The 19781-nt window shown below is 34.9% G+C and overlaps 1 protein-coding gene across 1 annotated transcript in view; it reads left to right on the top strand.

Moving 5' to 3' along the window:
• The first annotated feature begins 5477 nt into the window (after window positions 1–5477).
• The window catches only part of LOC129245369 (sialin), a 92555-nt gene continuing 78251 nt past the window's right edge, over window positions 5478–19781 (top strand). The window contains exon 1 of the mRNA XM_054883483.1: window positions 5478–5722. The gene's annotated coding sequence lies outside the window, so the exon portion shown is untranslated. The remainder of the gene's footprint in view (window positions 5723–19781) is intronic.

Raw genomic sequence — 19781 nt, 5'->3', positions numbered from 1 at the left:
TGGACTTCCAGACGGCCAATCTTCTGCGGCTATGAACCGACAAATATTGTTTTTAAATATAAGACTGCCGAATATCAGAAAATGCACAGAGAAAGCTGCCGTATTACCTGTTTACCTTTTTTTTCTTCCGCTGCACCCATTATTTATTTTTTTCCGGGAGGGAAGCCGCTATTCTGCGCTTGTTCACAAAATTGTTTTTATATTAAAAGGAGTATATTTTTTATTTATATCTTAAATTTTTGTTCTAAATGTGTTAAGTGTAAGAAATGGGTAATGTTTTTTTTTTTTATGCGTGCGTTCTTATATATTTCTTATAATAAATATAATTTGATAATTTAAATATATAATATTTGAAAAAAAAAATTTTAATTTACGAAGTATCTTGAGTACGTTTAATTATTATAAAAAATTAAGATTACACGAGAGATAGGAAATTTCATTATTTTTAATTTGATACATCTCTCAACGTTTAACGGATTCTCGAGATATTAGTAATTTTTTTTTTAATCTGAATCCTTTATTTGCTGATATCTCGAAAGCTATATGACAGAAAAATAATTATGTGGATTGTCGGACTCAGCGACCGATTCTTTATGGAAATAGTTTGATCTGGTTCTTGGGGTTTGTGTTTTTGATATATGATAAACTACATAGTAAAATTCTTTCTACGTATTTATATTGGATAACTAATCCGTCGGATATAAATAAAAAAATATTGGTCATTATGATAAGTAGGTACCTGCACATTTGCATTTCATTTTGGCTGCAAATCGTAATCAAGATTCACCAGCTCTCGAAATATTCTTAATTCTTTCACATCGGGAAATTGACGGTTTTTGAAAATACGTGCCGTCATTTTCGATCTGCGGCATGACAAAAGAAAAAAAGAATTAGATTAATTGGGGTGAGATAAGAAAGAGTTTAACTTGCTCGCGTGGCAGCTTGAGCTTTCTCTAAAAAAAAAAAATAGACCTGTTTAAGATGCCGGTGTTTTATTATTATATTCCCAGTTATTCCTTTAGTAGCAACCTTCGTTCAATAATGTGTGTGACTAATTAATTAAAACACATTTTTTTTGCCAAAATTCGTTTTTATTCATCAACATAGTCCCCTTTTAGGGAGATATAATCATTCCAACGCTTTTCCAATCTTTCGATACCGCCTTTGTAAAACGATTTTTCTTTGCCTTCAAAATAGGCCTCAGTTTCGGCGATTACTTGATCATTTGAGCCAAATTTCTTACCACGGAGAATCTCTTTGAGGCCTGCGAAGAGCCAGTAGTCGCCGGGGGCCAAATCTGGAGAATACGGTGGATGGGGAAGCAATTCGAAGCCCAATTCGTTCAATTTTGCCATCGTTTTCATTGATTTGTGACACGGTGCATTGTCTTGGTGGAACAACACTTTTTTCTTCGCCATATGAGGCCGTTTCTTTAAAATTTCGTCTTTCAAACGCTCCAATATAATAGTCGCTGTTGATGGTCTGCCCCTTCTGGAGATAGTCGATGAATATTATTCCATGCGCATCCCAAAATACAGACGCCATAATCTTACCAGCCGACTTCTGCGTCTTTGGTCGCTTTGGGCGGCTTTCACCTGCTGCATGCCACTCAGCAGACTGCCAATTTAATTCTGGAGTGAAATGGTGGATCCATGTTTCATCCCTTGTGATGTACCGACGCAAAACCTCTGACTTATTGCGCGTAAACATGCCCAAACAGCTCTTTGAATCATCGATTCGTTGTTGTTTTTGTTCCGGTGTGAGCAAACGCGGCACCCATTTGGAAAACACCTTTTTCATACCCAAATGTTGGTGTATTATGGTGTGTACACTGCCTGCTGATATCTTTAGAATGTCAGCAATCTCCCTCACTTTCACTTTACGGTCGGGCATAATGATTTTCAGTGTTTTTTCAACGTTTTCCAGAATAACAGCGTCATTTGGCCTTCCAGTAGATGGAATGTCATCGGTGTCTGTACGACCACGTTTGAATTCGGCTTACCAATAACAAATGCTTCTTTTTGATGGAGCAGATTCCGTATAATGTTTTTCAAGCCTTTCCTGGCATTGAACAGTATTTTTTTTCATTAAAAAACAATGATAAATCAGCACACGGATTTGAATTAATTTTTTTTAAAAACTCAAAAGTAGCGTCACTTAAAGCACTGTAACTTGTAAACAAATGGTCGGATTAACATATGATTTTGACAGTAAGCCTAAAAAGGTTGCCAACTTTCGAAAAAAAAATTCATTTAGTACTAGTGCCGCCATCTATGTGTCAGTCACACATATTATTGAACGAAGTTTGCTGCCACATAAAATAAAATATTTTCAGCATACATAAAATTAAAATTATAAAATCGAAGATTTGGCAATGCCAAAACTCAATAATCTAAAATCTAAAGCTTCTTGAGAGTTTTAAGTTAAGTTTTAGCTAATGCCTAACACAGCTTTCCGCATAATATGTTGGACAAGAATTAAGTTACGTAAATTAAGTGTAGACTCCGAGCTCTTAGCATAAATAAAACACGCAATTAATACAGACGTTTTAGCACTTCGAGCTCTATTACCATAGCTCTGTGAATAATATTCCTCCGAATATAATATGGTATGCCATACAAAATATATTTTTTGTCGCCAAATGTAAAACCTATGGAAACGCGTCAAAGCGGAATTAAAGCCAAAGCAAAGCAAAACATTCTAAGTATGGACGATGGAAAATATCTTTGGTGCAATCGTTATGACGTGTTAAGTAGGTTTCTAGGAAAACTATGTTAAGTCTAAGACATGGCTAACAGACCTCTTATTGTTAGAAGCGAAATAAATGAAGAGAAGGAAGAATAAAACAAAAAAAGCGTTATTATATGGAAAGAAAAAATAAATATTTAAATAGAGAGACTGTAAGATATACTGAGCCACAGGATTTCAAACCTACAGTACTACAAATGTCCACCGTTTGAGTACGCAGACATATTATTAAACGCATATAAATTTAATTATTGTCTTCTGTTTTGTTACTAATGAAATAATTTTCATTTTAAATAAAAAAGTATAAAAGTAAAAATTTCCATCCCTAATAAAGGGTAATTAATTTAGAGGTATCGAATTGTAAATTGAAATTAAGCAACGAAAATTCCAATTGATTTTGCAATCTTAATTTTTTTTTGCGTATAGCCATTTATTTTTTTCAAATACAATATTACCACTAAAATTTTGAATGGACGCTGGAGGCCTTCGGTCGGTATCTCGTGAATAACTTAAGTAATGTTGACTTCCAATGCCTCAATGCCTCCACAAAGCATTTAGACGATGATTCCTCCAGCCCATAGACCGTTGTTCTTCAGCTTAAATACGAAAATTTTACTTATGACGTAGCCATTAAGCCGAAAATGGGCCTCATCGCCGAACAACATAAGTTGGTCTGAGCGCGCGTTAAACACTTTTTACAGTGCCATGATGTAGGTAATACCTACAATTGTAGATTTGTAAAGGTTGTTGAGACGTAAGACTTTCCATGATGAAATGTTAATGAATACTGAGCAAAATCTGATCTGCCAAAAAAACCCGTACTGGTAAAAGTACCTCCAATCTGATCATCCTTTACATATATTATATTTTCAAAAACAAAACAGTGCATATTATACATTTTTTTAGTTACATTAATTGTGGCGCCGTATTCTTTTCTTTACATTCAAAAATCTTTTTTGCATTCTATTTGTTTTGTCAGTTTTGTGTTCAATAATTACGGTTTATTTCTGAATGCCTCATCAAAATTTCCTAATTTCACATCAAAACTCATTTCAAATGTCCTTGAAGTTGCCGCTTTAACGAATCCGAAATAGTGATACGCATGGCGAATTATCCAGACAGTCCTATAAACACTCTAATAATACGTTTCCACCAAAGAAAAACTCTTTGATTGCAGGTCTTGGGTTTGAGAGAATTGTCAACTGTTTCCACTGCGTGTTTGATGGAAATTGGTTTTAAACTGTAATTCGTTTGTTTCATTCTTGTTTCTAAATTTTAGACGCCGGCAGCCAGTTAAATTGTCTCGATTTTGACATGCTATGTTTTCATAAGAATTCAATAAGCAAATATAAAAATGCATACAAACTCAACACAAATGCGCTGCGAAAGATGGGTTGGAAATGGTTTTGAGTTATAATAAATATCTGTAAGGGATTTGACAAGTGTTTTGGCTGGTATTTACGCTTAAACACGCTACCTGTAGCAAACCCAAAAGTAAGCTGCATTGGAAACATTATATGACCTGCTGTATGTCCAGCCAAAACATTAAACAATTTTGATTTGCCTTCAAACCGTCTGTCAAACATGTGGCTCGTATTATGATCGCGTTATTGTTTTGGTACTTTTTATTCCTGAGCCTGGCTTCGGCAAGTAATGCAAGTAATTTTGATCTAAGGCGAATTTATTAAGGGGACATATATGTACCTGTAAACGGCCATATTTTCTCTGATTTTAATTAAAATTATTTAATATGAAGAAGTCAATATATTTTTTTCAAAATTGGCATACATACATTCCAATAATATAAACTTTTTTTTTATTTTAATCATTTAAAATGGCGGATGTACACTTAATTCTTCCAGGAAGGTCGCAACGGGGCTTCTCAATCGGCGGGCATTGTAGCATCGGCCTCAGTGACCTGAACACAAAAAACCAAATTTTTTTTATTTATTAATGTCATAATTTCTATATTAACTAAAAAAAAATGGAAAAAAATCGCGGAATAAAATGCTTCAAAAAAAAAAAAAAACAAAAAAAAAAAAAGAAATGAATTTTGGGGCGAATTTTCCTACTATTTTTGCTTCGAAAAAATTATGTTTTCGAAAAATTTTCGAAAATTTGTATTCACATAGAAAGTAATATCATACAACAGATGTATGCAAAATTTCAGGGAGACCGGTCCATAACTTTTCGAGTTATCATGTGCTCCAATGCGAAAAATATAGTTTTGAGAAAAACGCGTCTAAAATTTGAATACAACGTAACTATGGTATAGTATACCTACCTCTCGCAGTGCTCGAACGCAAAGAATAGCGTCGTCACGGTTGATGATCTATAATATAAGAAATGCTTAAATTTACGTTCTAAAAATTTATTGACATATTCTTAAAGGATTGTATTAACATTTTCTGAAAAAGAATTTTTTTTTTTAATTTCACAGGTATCTATCCCCTTAAGGTGATTTATTTATTTATTTTTGATTTTCGCTGTGTACAGTAGCATGTTAGCACAAATTGAAATTACGAAAAGCCGTTCCATTCTCACCATAGTCATGTGTTTCTACCTCCCACTTCATGTCGGCTGTATAACGTAATTCGTCCTTTTCTTTGCCTTTTGTCGTAATTTTTTAGTGTTCAAAATGTTATTGTTAGTCTACCGCCGTTACCTTTAAAGAACTCGCTCGCATAAGAGTAATGGCAATTAAACAACAACTCTTGCTGCAGAAGAGTTCTGTCTACCTGGGCAAAACACCGCGAAAATAGTTTGTTTGCCGTTTAGTGTCGCTAAAACCTTCTTTTGTGCTAGGAATGTTTTTTGATTTTATGTAAATTTACTTAAAAGTTTGTTAGTTCGAGTGTTGTAGACGTTTTTAGAGAACTGCGTTTGTATAATTTGAAAATCCCTTGGTTTTTGAATTAATTAAATAAAATTATCCTAAACAAATGTGGCAGCTGCTCTTGTTTTGTGACTGTGGGTGAGTTGATTTATTATTTACTTACAAAAAAATGTAGCTGCTCGCGACAGGCAAACAGAAGAAAGGCTCAATGACATCAACGACTTCTCTGGCGGGTGGTGTCAGATTCTCAGATTTAGTTTTAGTTAAAAACCAAAGAGTATTTCAAATTATATGGTAGCGGTTTTTTATAATATTTGCTTTCTAGCAGAAGTGCTGTGGCGAAACTAAAAGAAGTCATTTGCGAATAACGGCTTGGAGGTAGAAATAGGATTAGAGCGAAGTCAGGGCAATGTAATGCAAATGCAAGTAGTGAGCAAAAAATAAAAGATGTGTGAAAATTAGAAAAATTAAAAATAAAAAGGGAATTACCGATGCATTCCAACTTTAAAGGCAAAGTCTTTGTGCTCGTAGATGCATCTGCTTGTACTACGATGAAAACGTACAAACTTTTTACAGATTTGTCATTACATAGCGAAAAGACGTAAAAGTGTGTATGAGGTATTACAACACTCGTGAGCCAAGATTGATAGAATAACGGTTTTCGGAAGGCGCCACCTTAGTTGCTTACTTCGCCTTGTGCGTGCACGAATAATATCGGGCACTTTCAAACGAATTTCATTAAAATATTCTGGTAATAGCATTGAAATTCACTCGGAAGTGAATTACAGAAGCTACCCATTTAAGTCATATTTTGGTATGCACTCTCAGTGAACGCACTCGATATAGTGTAATTGTTATTTCATTTTAATAGCGGCCTGTACCACAAACGGAAAAATATGAATAAATATAATTTAAATTTATTGAAGTAAGTACAGTTTTTACCATAATTTTCTTCAGTCTCACTGCGACTTTTAATTTGCTTAACTAGCAGAAAAACCATATTATGTGTGATTTTATTTTAATTTATAATGCGACAAGATTTGTCTTTCAAATCAATTTTCGCATTTTTTGACAAAGAAATCGTATCATCGTCTACCAGCTCGTTGGAAATCGTTTTATCTATTTGTTATTCAATCTACAGAACAAATTACCACAAGATTTAATATTAAAGCAACTATCACCCCATGACGTCACTGTAGCCTGCTGACTGGTCCCAAACAATGCAAGTATATTTGACGCAGAATTGCAAGGTCTACTATCAGCTTTGATTATGACTGAAGACACCAACAAATTGTTATATGCACTGACTGACTGTTTATTTGCCTTTAAAGCCGTCAAAAGGCTTCGCATTGACTAGGATCCTCTATACCATTTACAGTAACTACAATTAGTAATTATATAACTAACATAATAAATAATTATTATAATTAGCCTACCATCAAATGTAAAACTCATGTGGGTCCCCGGCCATACAGGTATCACAGGCAACGACCGAACAGCAAAAAGTATTTTAAAATCATGTCTCCACATGCCACATGATATTCGGACAAAAATAAATCAAAAAAATATTTTCGACAGCTCTGGGATAACGGCAAGAAATTAATTTGTCCAATTATAAACACCAATATAAAGAAGAGAGCTCTCATATGAACAGGGCCATTTTCCCAACAAACACTTCAACCGGGATGCATATTGTTTTATACGCCGATAGTTAGGTCATTGCCTTCTAAATTAAAACATTCATAAGTAATGATAATTATATGATATGATAATATTTATTAATACTAAATAATATTAAAAAATCAGGAAAAAAACTTAGTCAAGAAAACAGGTAATCTACTAATCCAATTAAACACACTCGCCAATTTTTTTTCTAAAAAACCAAGTTAACTTCTTATTTCCGTTGTGGGTACGAGGGTCGTTTGAAAAATCCGTGTAAAGCCAGAGAGATGGCACAACTGGCGTGTTATATTTAGTTAGTAGCACCTCTTAGAAGAATACAAACAAAGTTCGATTGTTTCTTCGTGCTTGGTATTCGTTTGAATCGAGGGAGTCGAGGGATTTTCCTTTTCCATCACGTTAACGCACCAGATACCGCCTCACCAGTTGTGATCGCAAAATTAATGGACATAATGTTCCAACTCGTTTCACATCCACCCAATTCTCCAGACTTGGTTCCCTCGGATCCCTTGGACAAATCCTATTATATGAAGGATTTACAAACTATAATAGAACAGCGATGGACGAAGAGCATAAGTCTTAATTGTTAGTTTTAATTTTTGCATTGTCAATAAAATGTGGCATAATTTCATAATTTTTGTCGAACTTATTTTAGACAAATTATTTTTTATAAACATCTCGAAACTGCTTTTCTGACTCCTGTAAAAGCTCAGCGCCTGAAAGAAAATTGCTTCATTATCATCAAACCGCATTCGTCGCCGCTTTGGTCATCTCGTGCGTTTGCTGGGAGAACACAAAATATCAAAAATCTTAAAAAAGTCTTCAATGTTTTCAATGCTCTGCTGCCATGAGCAAGAATTCTTATTCTCATGGGAATTATCCCCATCGTTTACGGACCCTTTAAAATTGAAGAGAGATTAATCGAAAGAGATACTGTAAATAGATATCGCTATGAATTTTTTACACAGAATTGCAGCTGGACAGAGGGTTGACAGCTGGTGATCAGCTGATCCATTTCCGTCGGAAAATTCTGTGCCTATTAGTGTGGGAATAGGCTTATATAAGTAAATATCACGCATAATGTCCTAGCGAGCGTATTGTTTGAAATACTGAAGCCCACCATCAAACAACTGATTTGACCTTATCAGTATGGCTTTAGACCTGAAAAATCCACAATCGAACAGATATTCACAATACGCCAAGTCTTGGAAAATACCGAAGAAAAGAGAATCGACACACGATGATGGACACTTGTCGATTTTAAAGGAGATGCCTTTATGCCGAATGGGGCTGGTGGTGAACGAGGACAGAACGATGTACCTCCTGCCATCAAACAAACAGTCGTGCACTCGCGTATCGGCACTCACGTCACTGTTGACAATTATGATTTCGAGGTTCTAAAATACTTCGTTTATTTAGGAACCAACTTTAACACGGGTAACAATATCAGCCTTAAAATCCAACGTAACACCTCTCCTGCTTTATACTAAGTACGCAATATAGTAGTAAAGACCTCTCTCGACGAATAAAACTAACACTTTATAAGGCTCTCTTCATGCCCGTCATATCGCATGGCGCAGAAGCTTGGTCGATGGCAACATCCGACGAGGCGTCGCTTGAAGTGTTTGAGAGAAATATTCTGTGCAAGATTTTTGGACTTTTGCACATTAACGATGTCAAGTATCGCAGGCGATAGAGCAATGGCAACATAGACACAGTACAGCCAATAAAGATCCAGCGGCTTCCTTGGCTGGGTAATGTCGTCCGAATGGAAACAAACGCTCCGTTTCTAAAAGTATTCTGTACGGTACTAGCTGGCGGTAGCAGAGGAAGAAAAGATCAGCCGGAGAAGGACTTCACTTGGTGTTTCCAACTGGTGCCGGTGAGCACGAGAAAGAAATGACTGACGCGCTTTGTTAAACTCGGCCAAAATCGCTTAAGTGGTTATCGTGCCAGTCAAGAAGAAGAAGAAACACAATTGCGACAACTAAGATATTATGGTTAAAATAAAATTAATTTTGTATTGAAATCTTTTATTATATTTATGATCGAACTCGTTGAAGCTCAATGTTACCAGAAACATCTTATGGCCGCAAGTCTGTGTAATTTCATGCTATTAAATGTGCTCTAATTTTGGCAGCGGGTAACCGTCAAGGGGTTGGCGGCCGCCGTAGCCGAATGGGTTGGTGCGTGATTACCATTAGGAATTCACAAAGAGAACGTTGGTTCGAATCTCGGTGAAACACAAAAATTAAGAAAAACATTTTTCTAATAGCGGTCGCCCTTCGGCAGGCAATGGCAAACCTCCGAGTGTATTTCTGCCATGAAAAAGCTCCTCATAAAAAATATGTGCCGTTCGGAGTCGGCTTGGAACTGTAGGTCCCTCCATTTGTGGCATAACATCAAGACGCGCACCACAAATAGATGGAGGAGCTTGGCCAAACGCCCAAAAAGGGTGTACGCGCCAATTAACCGTCAAGGGGTAAACGAAAAGCTTCTGATCATTCCCATTGCCTTGGCGTACTTATGTATATAAAAACATTTTTTTAGTTATGACGTTATTTTTGCAAACGGGCGGTATGATACTCTCAACTTACATAATTGCGACAAAATCCAGCCACAGCAATAGACTTAATTAAAGTTACCAACCTAAATTTGGAAGCACTTCCTAGAATAAAAAATTCGAAAAATAATAGCTTGGCGTTATTTGGACGATAATATCCCTGTTAAAATCTTAAGCCCTTCGTCCAAAGTAATGCAATGAAACGCATTGATTTTTGAGAACTGATTTCACATACGCTATAAACCCATTAGGTTATAATTAGATTATAAATATATATTTTTAACCCTTTTGAATGTAAAGCTCACAAATGTAATGATCTTCCACACATAATGATCGATCACACATAATATATATTTTAACTGTTATTTTCCGAATTCTATGATCACTGTTAATACGAGTACGCATTTAATGAGAAATTAAAATTATTTGAAATTCTGAAAGTAATACCTTTTCTCATATATGTTCCTAATATATTCGTATTTAATATAAATTAATATGAAAAGAGTACCCACATCATACTCTTGTAACGCAATACAGGAAAGGAATTTGCGGTTTTAACTTTTAACCCTTGTATGAATGCGCAGCTTGGGCTTATATTTAAAACGAGAAACTAAAATAAAAATGCTAAGGCTTTTTACGGGATCACTTATCCCACACATCACAGTGCTTAGTCGAGAACCCTAGATGCAATATGAAGTGGAGAAAAAAAGGGAGGAAAAATCACTACCAAAAACACCGATGATATTGATTCATTTATTATTTAAAGTCTCGTTTGGCGGAGGATTCTTAGAAAGTTGGTGATATTGATACAGGCAGCCCCTTTTCTTGCTGTTTAACAAAGAGATGCGTCGTTTTTTCTTGATTATTTTCCAAAGTTTGTCATATCATGACAATCAATTCATTAACGGTGGGTCTCAGTTACGTTGAGTTCAATACGGTTTATATAATTTTATGCTGAATATTCAGAAGGTAAATACCCCGGTAGTTGGTAGAGATTGTGCAATCTTTCTTTTTTTAAATTGTGCGTAAACGCTGCACAAATCCAAATTCCAATCGTCCATCCATATTCTCCATAAAAGTTATCATAAAATCATAGATCATAACAGCTCCTTACCGCGATATTTGAATAACTGAGCTCGAATAATGCTTTGCAGCTTGGCTTGACTTCTTCGTTTCTTGCTTGGAGAAAAAAACAATTTAAATTCGCTAAAAAAATTGTAATTAAAAATATAAATGTGAAAGTTTAGATGTTGCTGACATAATCCCGCGAAAACTATTGAACGGATTTACATGAAATTTTGCACACTCGCAAATGACAAATTGCGAACCTGCATTGAAAAATAGGCTGTTTTCTTAAGAGATTACCTGTTAAAAAAGTTAGATTAAATTAAATTAAAAAGTTCAGTCGAATATTACAATACAGCTATCAAATGAAAACATGATTTAAGAGAGCTTAAATTCGGAAATATTTCTGGAGGGGGTTGCCACCTGCTTGAAAAGTTAAGTTCAGTAAAACTAATATTGTAAAATAAATGTAAAACTAAAAAAATAACAATATGGATGTCAAATAACAAAAAGGTTTATGAGATCTTAACTTTGAAAATATTTATGAAGGGGGCTGCCACCTGTTTGAAAAATAATTAGTAATTAAAATAATTCAGTATGGGTGTCAAATGAAAGATATTTAAGAAAGCTTATTTGCGAAAATATTTTTGGAGGTGGCTGCAACTCGTTTGTAAAAGTTGTTAATTTAATTTACGAAATAATTTATAATTGTTTATATTATAAATTAAATTTAAATCAAGTTTAAATTATAAATATAAGGTTGTCAAAAAAGTCTTGCGGTATTTCCGCAAGCTTGTCTTTGCAAGCGCGTAGTTCTAGTTGTATTCGTCGCATTGGTTCACGCTAGAGCTTTTTTTAAAGCTATTTTCACGTGCTAACACGTGTTTGATTAATTGTTGTTTGCTTTTAGTCGTTCGTGAGTTATAGCGTCGCAAACATGGAGAAAAATAAAGAGAAAATACGGCATATTTTACAGTACTACTACGATAAAGGCAAAAATGCATCTCATGCTGCCAATAAAATTTGTGCAGTTTATGGACCCGACACACTTTCCATTTCCACCGCACAACGATGGTTTCAACGTTTTCGTTCTGGTGCAGAGGTGATCGAAGATGCGCCACGGTCCGGAAGGCCTGTCGTCAAAAATTGCGATAAAATCGCTGAATTGATCGTAAGAGACCGGCATAGTAGCAGCCGTAGCATCGGCCAAGAGCTGGGCATGAGTCATCAAACCGTTATAAACCATTTGAAGAAGCTTGGATTCAAAAAGAAGCTCGATGTATGGGTGCCACACGACTTGACGCAAGAAAACATTTTTGCCCGTATGGATGCATGCGAATCGCTTCTGAATCGCAACAAAATGGACCCGTTTTTGAAGCGGATGGTGACTGGCGATGAAAAGTGGGTCACTTACGACAACGTGAAGCGCAAACGGTCGTGGTCGAAAAGCGGTGAAGCTGCCCAGACGGTGGCCAAGCCTGGATTGACGGCCAGGAAGGTTCTTCTGTGTGTTTGGTGGGATTGGCAGGGAATCATCCACTATGAGCTGCTCCCCTATGGCCAAACGCTCAATTCGGACCTGAACTGCCAACAACTGCACCGCTTGAATGCAGCACTCATGCAGAAGAGGCCATCTTTGATCAACATAGGCCGAATTGTCTTCCATCAGGACAACGCCAGGCCACACACATCTTTGGTGACGCGCCAGAAGCTCCGGGAGCTCGGATGGGAGGTTCTTTTGCATCCACCGTATAGTCCGGATCTCGCACCAAGTGATAACCACCTATTTCTGTCCATAGCCAACGAGCTTGGTTGTCGGAAGTTGTCCACAAGAGAGTCCTGTGAAAATTGGCTCTCCGAGTTTTTTGACAATAGGGAAGCGAGCTTCTATAAGAGGGGCATTATGAAGTTGGCATCTCGTTGGGAACTCGTCATCGAACAAAACGGCGCATATTTGACTTAAATCGCATTATTATAACCAATTTTATGAACAATTCAAAATTCAATAAAAATACCGCAAGACTTTTTTGAATAATTGAATCCTCGTCAATTGAAATATGAATGAAAATCTTTATATTGCATATATTTTTGAATGGGGTTGCCACCTGTTAAAAAACTAAGTTCGGTCAAATAAGCATACTAATAAAATAAAAAAGGCATTTTAATAATGTATATAGAGAGCAATTTTTAAGTTGTCATATTCCCTAATAGTCCTTTGAACAATGATACATTACAAAACATATATGCGTGATAAGAAATTTTTTCTATGTTTTTCCTACATACATTGTTTTTCATATTCTAAAAGCGCCAGGCTTTAAAATCATTCAGATTTCACTTACATACATGAGACGTAATTTAAGTTAAAAAACATACACTTTATGTTTTTCGTTTTGGTCCGTTTATCAAAATAATTTGTCTAAAATGAGCCATATCAACTATGATATAAGAAAAATGATCCCGAGAAACAAATTGTTTGGAGGCTAATGAAATTTAATGACACGAGTTTTTACTATTTAAATTTTTGTTGTTAACTTTTAGCCCATCATTTCGCTTCAGCTTCATTAGAAAAAGTTGTTTCGCATTTTTGCGTTCGTTTTGTGTCATGAAATGAGTCCGTTTATAATTTTTTTTAATTTTAATATGTCAGGAAGAGGAAAATCGAATAGATAGATATGTAGTTAAAAGTGAAGGTTTTGGGTGAATGCCCATAACGTTTTTTTATTTTATAATTGGCGCTTAAGCCCTTTTTGAGTGTTTGGCCGAGCCTTTCCGTTTATTTTATGCCCTTCCACGAACGGAGGGACCTACAGGTTTAAGCCGTATCCAAACGGCAGATATTTTTTATGAGAAGCTTTTTCATGGAAGAATTATACTCGGAGGTTTGCCATTGCCTGCCTAGGGGCGACCGCTATTAGAAAAAGCTTTTTCTTCATTTTGATGTTTCACGAAGATTCTCCGAATTCCGAATGGTAGTCACACACCAACTCATTCGGCTACGGCGGCTGCCGCGTTAGCATTATTAAATTTAATTCTCAACTTGCAGTAACCGATCCTTAAGAAATTTAAACATCTTTTAATTGAATGCATTTCATAGAAAAAAAAAAACGGATTGCAGAACACAATTTCCTTTATTTGCGCAGAGAAACAAGGAATCACATAATTATCATTTTTCATATTTAACATATGTAGTTATGTATTTTGAACTCTTTGGAAGGGAGAAAATGAGCTGATCCCACGTACTAATTAAAACAAACCTACCGCTGAAAAATAGAGTCCAAAAACAATCTTTCAATGAGGCTGGACTGAACTTAAAAAATCTTTGCTTCCATGTGGCCAACTATTTATAGCTTACCCTGGACTTAGTGCTCCGAATATATTCTTCATCTAAGCCCCAAATGGAAAGGCCGAATTTATCCGCTGATTTGAGATAAAAAATTAATAAAAATAGTTTTGTTTAATATATGTATGTATTTCCAATTGGTTATTTTCACTTTGTTCATTGAGGCGTAGCAACGCATGCCTAGTAAATAAATAAATAAATAAAAAAGCCACACAAGATTACTTAACAAGATTTTATAGGGTTAAGAAATGTAAATAATATGGGTATGCTTTCGACGTATTTGAGTGCATTTCAATTTTTTTATGCAAACAATTATAAACAATCATATCGATTTCAAAATAGTTTTGGTCACGTGTTAGCACAATCTCGAAATCGCGGCGTACAACCGCACGCTAAACTTAATTAAGTGTTTTAATTTGGGTTCCCGCAATTTCTTGTGAAATATCTATTTACCATATCCGGAGTGGGAGCAGCTATCCAATTCACAAGTGTCAAATATGATTGACATACGACGCCATTTGAAAAATTAAAATCTTCCAATAGGGTCATTAATTTTGCGCCACCTTGTACTTATAGATTATTTCACACTCTGGGTATAAAATAATTTTTACGTTATTTACTATACTTACCAACAGCAACCTCTTTTATTGCTTAGATTTTTTTACACTGCGTACAAATTGTGATAAAAAAGATTTTATCTCCCTACTGTACATAAATTTGTACTCATGTTTATTCGGAATGTTTATAGGAATGTTTTCCTACGTGATAATTTATAACTAACTAACTTTTCTGTTCACATACATAAGTACACTATAATTTTTGACAAATTTTCCAAAGTATTACATTTTGTAATTTTTAATGCCGTAAAACTTAATAGAAAGACGAAAGTGAGAGCGCAAACTGTAATTTTTTGAGTGGAAGTTGCAAGGTTCCCCTGGATAAATTTTTGCCTGCAACAATTTGCCAGTAGGAAGACAGCTTTTTCAACGCAAAATCAATCATACCATCGGAGGATTTAGAATTTTCGCAAATGGCGTCGTATGCCAATCATATATGACACTTTTGAATTGGATAGCTGTGTATCTAAATAGACAAGCAATGGAGCGCATACAAGTTAAAATGAAGGTTTTTGTCACTCAAAATCAGTTTTTTTAATTTAATAAAGCAGTTAAAAAAGAAAAACAGGTTTGAAAAATTTCTGCTGAAAAACTTTATATAAAAATAAGTGAACGTATGAAAAATGTGTAGCTGTATTACTCAGAAGCTAAAATTCACAATTTTCAATGAAAACCAAAAAGTTTGCAAATTGCACACTTTTTTGAATAATTTTTTTTTTGTTTGCGATTGCTGCGGATTCGCAGAAATTTAGTTACTGGCCAATTCTTTCTGGAAAAGTACGTCAACATAGCTTATATGTACGAGTATGTGGATGTGGATAAGGCCGGTGGTTAGGACAAATAGAGTGTGTGCAAGCAAGTTAAATCGCTGTTACTACGCACTCGCACATTGCACTATCCAACAACATTTTTGCAATAAAGTATCGCTGTTTTACAACGGAATTGGATTTGATAGTGAACCTCATGTTGACAATTCTTGTCGCTTAAAACACAAATTATAAAAAATAGATTGTTCATGTTGTTAAGAAGAAGTAGTAATTCAAACAATTTTTAACCATACATCCAGAAGTGATTACGAGCTCTTCTTTTATCCTGTACAAAAGTTTGTAATGTTTTCTCTTTGTAGTACCTCAAAATTTTGTATGCAAAATTGTGACTGTTGAAACTCTGTATTGTAAAATTCTACTTGATAAAATCCTTTATTGCGAAATGAAGTATTCCAAATTTGTGTGAACGGAGACCGTGCACTTCTCAGTGTCTGTACGATTTTCAGAATTTATAATACTAGACATATAACAGAGGGTTATATCAAACCAATATTATTAAAATGACTAATCTAAATTTAAGAAAACGTTAAAATCGCTTAAAATATATTTGTATGTTGGATTCTTTTGTATCTTATATCTATTTACTTTACCGTTAGAGATATGTACATATCGACATTCAAACATAGTCATCTCGTATCTGCCCCGAATGTCATTTGTTAGTACCGCGTAATTTCAATATAAAGCATGTGAAGGTGGTTTGACTTATAGAAATGTTTTAATTCAATAGCCAAAACATTAACTCTAAATTATTTTGTCTTCACAAAATTTTCGAAATACAGACCATCATGACACAAAGGAATTTAGACTTTTTAGAATTTATTTCATATCCCATTCCAGCCCAGAATTTGTATCCAAAATATTATTGTAATACAGAATTTAGAATCACGTATTAATAAACCTTAATTACAGCTTTTATATTGAAAAAGAAAGCGAATATTAATAACCGTGAATTTTAAATCATTTCATTAAGGAGCGATTTCATGACAAGTGATCCAAGTCTTCAATTTGAAATTCAATTGAAAATTGGTTTATTTGTGGGTTTGAGTATAAAAAAACCGATTTGTTTTTTTGACCGATTCTTGTTTATTATACTTTCAAAGAACTCTGTGCAAAATTTCATGACAAAATTCGTTAAGTTGACGAAGTTATGCGTGATCAATGAAGTCGGCGCGCTCCATAGCAATAGCCGAGCCTTAATGCAACGAAAGATGCTCGAATTTTACGTCGCGGTCAGCAAATGGTACAAAATCAATTTTTTGAAGAGGAAGAGGGAGTACTATATGGTCCTGGAATAGCTGATTAAAACGAAAACGCAGTGAGTCTTAAATATATACCTTTTTTTTACATAAATATTTGAATGCGTTTTTCTCAAAACAGCATTTTTCTATACGGCCGCCATGATATCTCGAGAGCTATTCGGTCGATTCCTGTCAAATTTGACACGAATCTCGAAATAATATCTGTCTCTATCATAAATTACGGAAAATAAGATACATGCATGACTTTTTTTTTATAAATAAAAATCCGAGGAAAAAATGTGCGAAAAAACAAACTTTGTCTTTCAACCATCGCAGTTATATTAATTTTCGAAAAAAAAAAATTTCAGTAGCTCATCTGAAACTATATTCATACATAAGTAGTAAAATGCCATTTGAATTTTTCTTTTCAGACAACCTGAAGCTGAGTTATAGGGGCCGCCAGCGACCAGGAATTTTCATAGAAATTTCACCTCGAACGTTGTCAAAACCACAATTTTCCAGAAAATCGACCAAAAATTGAAGTTGATTTTATATAATGCATAATAAATATGGCTGTAAATTTTCCAAAAGATTCAACTGATAGTTTTCCCAATAAAAATTCGTAAAAAACCGTATTTTTTGTCGTTTGAAATGGGAATCCTCCCATAAGTGAGCGCCCATCACCCCAATCTTCGAAACTGGTAGTAAGAATGAAGTAACAAATTACACAGGCCGACAAAATTTAACCAACATTCAGACCCAGAAACCAGACTATATATTTCCGAAGGTTTATGATGCGCTGAATCCAAATCTGGCCTCAGAATTGCCCATATTTGAGGTTATGTAGCCTTGCAGATGTTTTCTTTCACCAAAATTAAAGGATGGCATCTTTAAATACAATCCTTCTTTTTTCAAATGGCGTTTTGTTTGCTCAAATATCATTTTTTTCGCAGAGATATCGCATTTTGATATTTTCATGGGCAAAAATGGTGTTTTTTGCACTTTTAGGTTAGGATATCTCGAAAACCAGAGCTGATAAAGCAATTCTGAGACCAGATTTGGATTCAGCGCATCATAAACCTTCGGAAATATATAGTCTGGTTTCTGGGTCTGAATGTTGGTTAAATTTTGTCGGCCTAGTTCCATTAAACACGAAAGATACGATTATCGTAAAAACTCAAACTAATAAATTAATTTTAGTTATCAATCCGAATTTTGCATGGACAGAGAAGCAGATATTAGTTTAAATTATTTCGGATACTTTTCCTTGTAGACTAGTGTTATAGGCCTATATCTAAATTATCGACTTATTTCAAACTTTTTGAGAAAGTGGTAAAGGACAAGCTAGCATTTGTTATCAAAGGATTAATTGATTCTAGTCAGCATGGGTTTGTTAGTGAACGATCTACAGTTAAAAATTTAGCTGTCTTTTCTCAGTTCTGTGTCTCTGAGTTCAAGAGTAAATCTCAAGTTGACACCATATACACGAATTTTTCGAAAACATTTGACACGGTTTCGCACAACATCCTCCACTGAAAACTTGAAAATCTAGGCTTCCACTCCGCTTTCTGTTATTTCTGAAATCAGACCTCAAATAGAAACTCATGTATTCAAATTGGGAATACTAAATCCCATACATTTGTGTCAACTGCTGGAGTAGCACAAGGAAGCATTCTTGGTCCTGTCTTGTTTATACTTTTCATTAATGACGTTGGTTGGTGTTTCAAGCATTCGAAATATTTACTCTATGCAGATGATTTGAAACTTGTTCGAAGAATCTCCTCTTCAGCGTATACATTGTTATTGCAGGAAGATTTGAATGCTTTGAATGACTGGGTTCTGCAAAACAAACCATGTGTTAATACTAGTAAGTGTTATACGATATAATATCTGGTACCATTGACTGTTCAGATCATCTACTCGGCCAAATAGTTCAATGTTCCTAATAGAGTAATTCGCTCTCATAATCCATTTTATGTTGAAGTTCTCAGATCTAATTACTTTAATTTCGCCCCTCTTACAAGAGAACTTGAAGAGTTTAATCGGCCTCGTAGAATTCTTGATGTTGATTTTGCGATGCCAAGGCCTCTATTTAAGTCATTTATTGTGCCTTATTATTTGTCAAATAAACTATCTATTTAATTTTAGTTCTTAAGTTTTTGTTATTTTAAGCATTGATTTAAGTAAAGGAATAAAGAAAAAAGTAGTATATGCACTTTTTTTACTTTTAGTTACGAGATGTCTGAGTCTTGACAATTTTGGTGTAGAGGTTCTTAAAGTGAAATATCTCCGTTTCTCCTTCTAAAATATCAAAGAATTTTTTATGTTTAACAATTTGGGGGAAAAGTTTTTTATTGCCATTTGTGAAAAATACCTCATACATTTTTTTTCTTATTTTTTCATTTAAAATTTTTATAGTTATGTGTAGGAAGGAAGGTACTATATAAACGGGTTGACTTTTATATTTTACGCTCGCTGATGAAAACCCAGTAAACCAATAATGAAAATGGCTTTACTGGCGAACAACCTTTGCTAGATTACGCTCGTCTTGGAACACCCATACAGTTTTGCTGTTTTGTTTCCGGTTCATATGCATAGATCCCAGATTCGTCACCTGTTACGGTATTAAACGAGAATAGATCTTCTTGACGACCAAATGTTCTTGAAATAGTGAATGTAGGCTGGCCCCTCTACATGACCATCTTGCGTTATCAATTGCCACACTGCGCACCGATTATTCCTGGCACAAAAAGATTTTTTGGACGGTCTTCACGAAATTCCTTTTGCACGGATCGACGGCCACGTTGGAACTTGTTGCACCAGCGTTTCATAGTGGCTAAGTGTGGTGCTTCAACGGCAACAGTCGG

The sequence above is a fragment of the Anastrepha obliqua genome, chromosome 4 (genome assembly GCF_027943255.1).
Source record: "Anastrepha obliqua isolate idAnaObli1 chromosome 4, idAnaObli1_1.0, whole genome shotgun sequence".
NCBI classification, from domain to species: Eukaryota; Metazoa; Arthropoda; class Insecta; order Diptera; family Tephritidae; genus Anastrepha; species Anastrepha obliqua.
The sequence above is the reverse complement of the archived record's forward strand: the minus strand, read 5'-3'. Positions and strand labels throughout refer to the sequence as shown.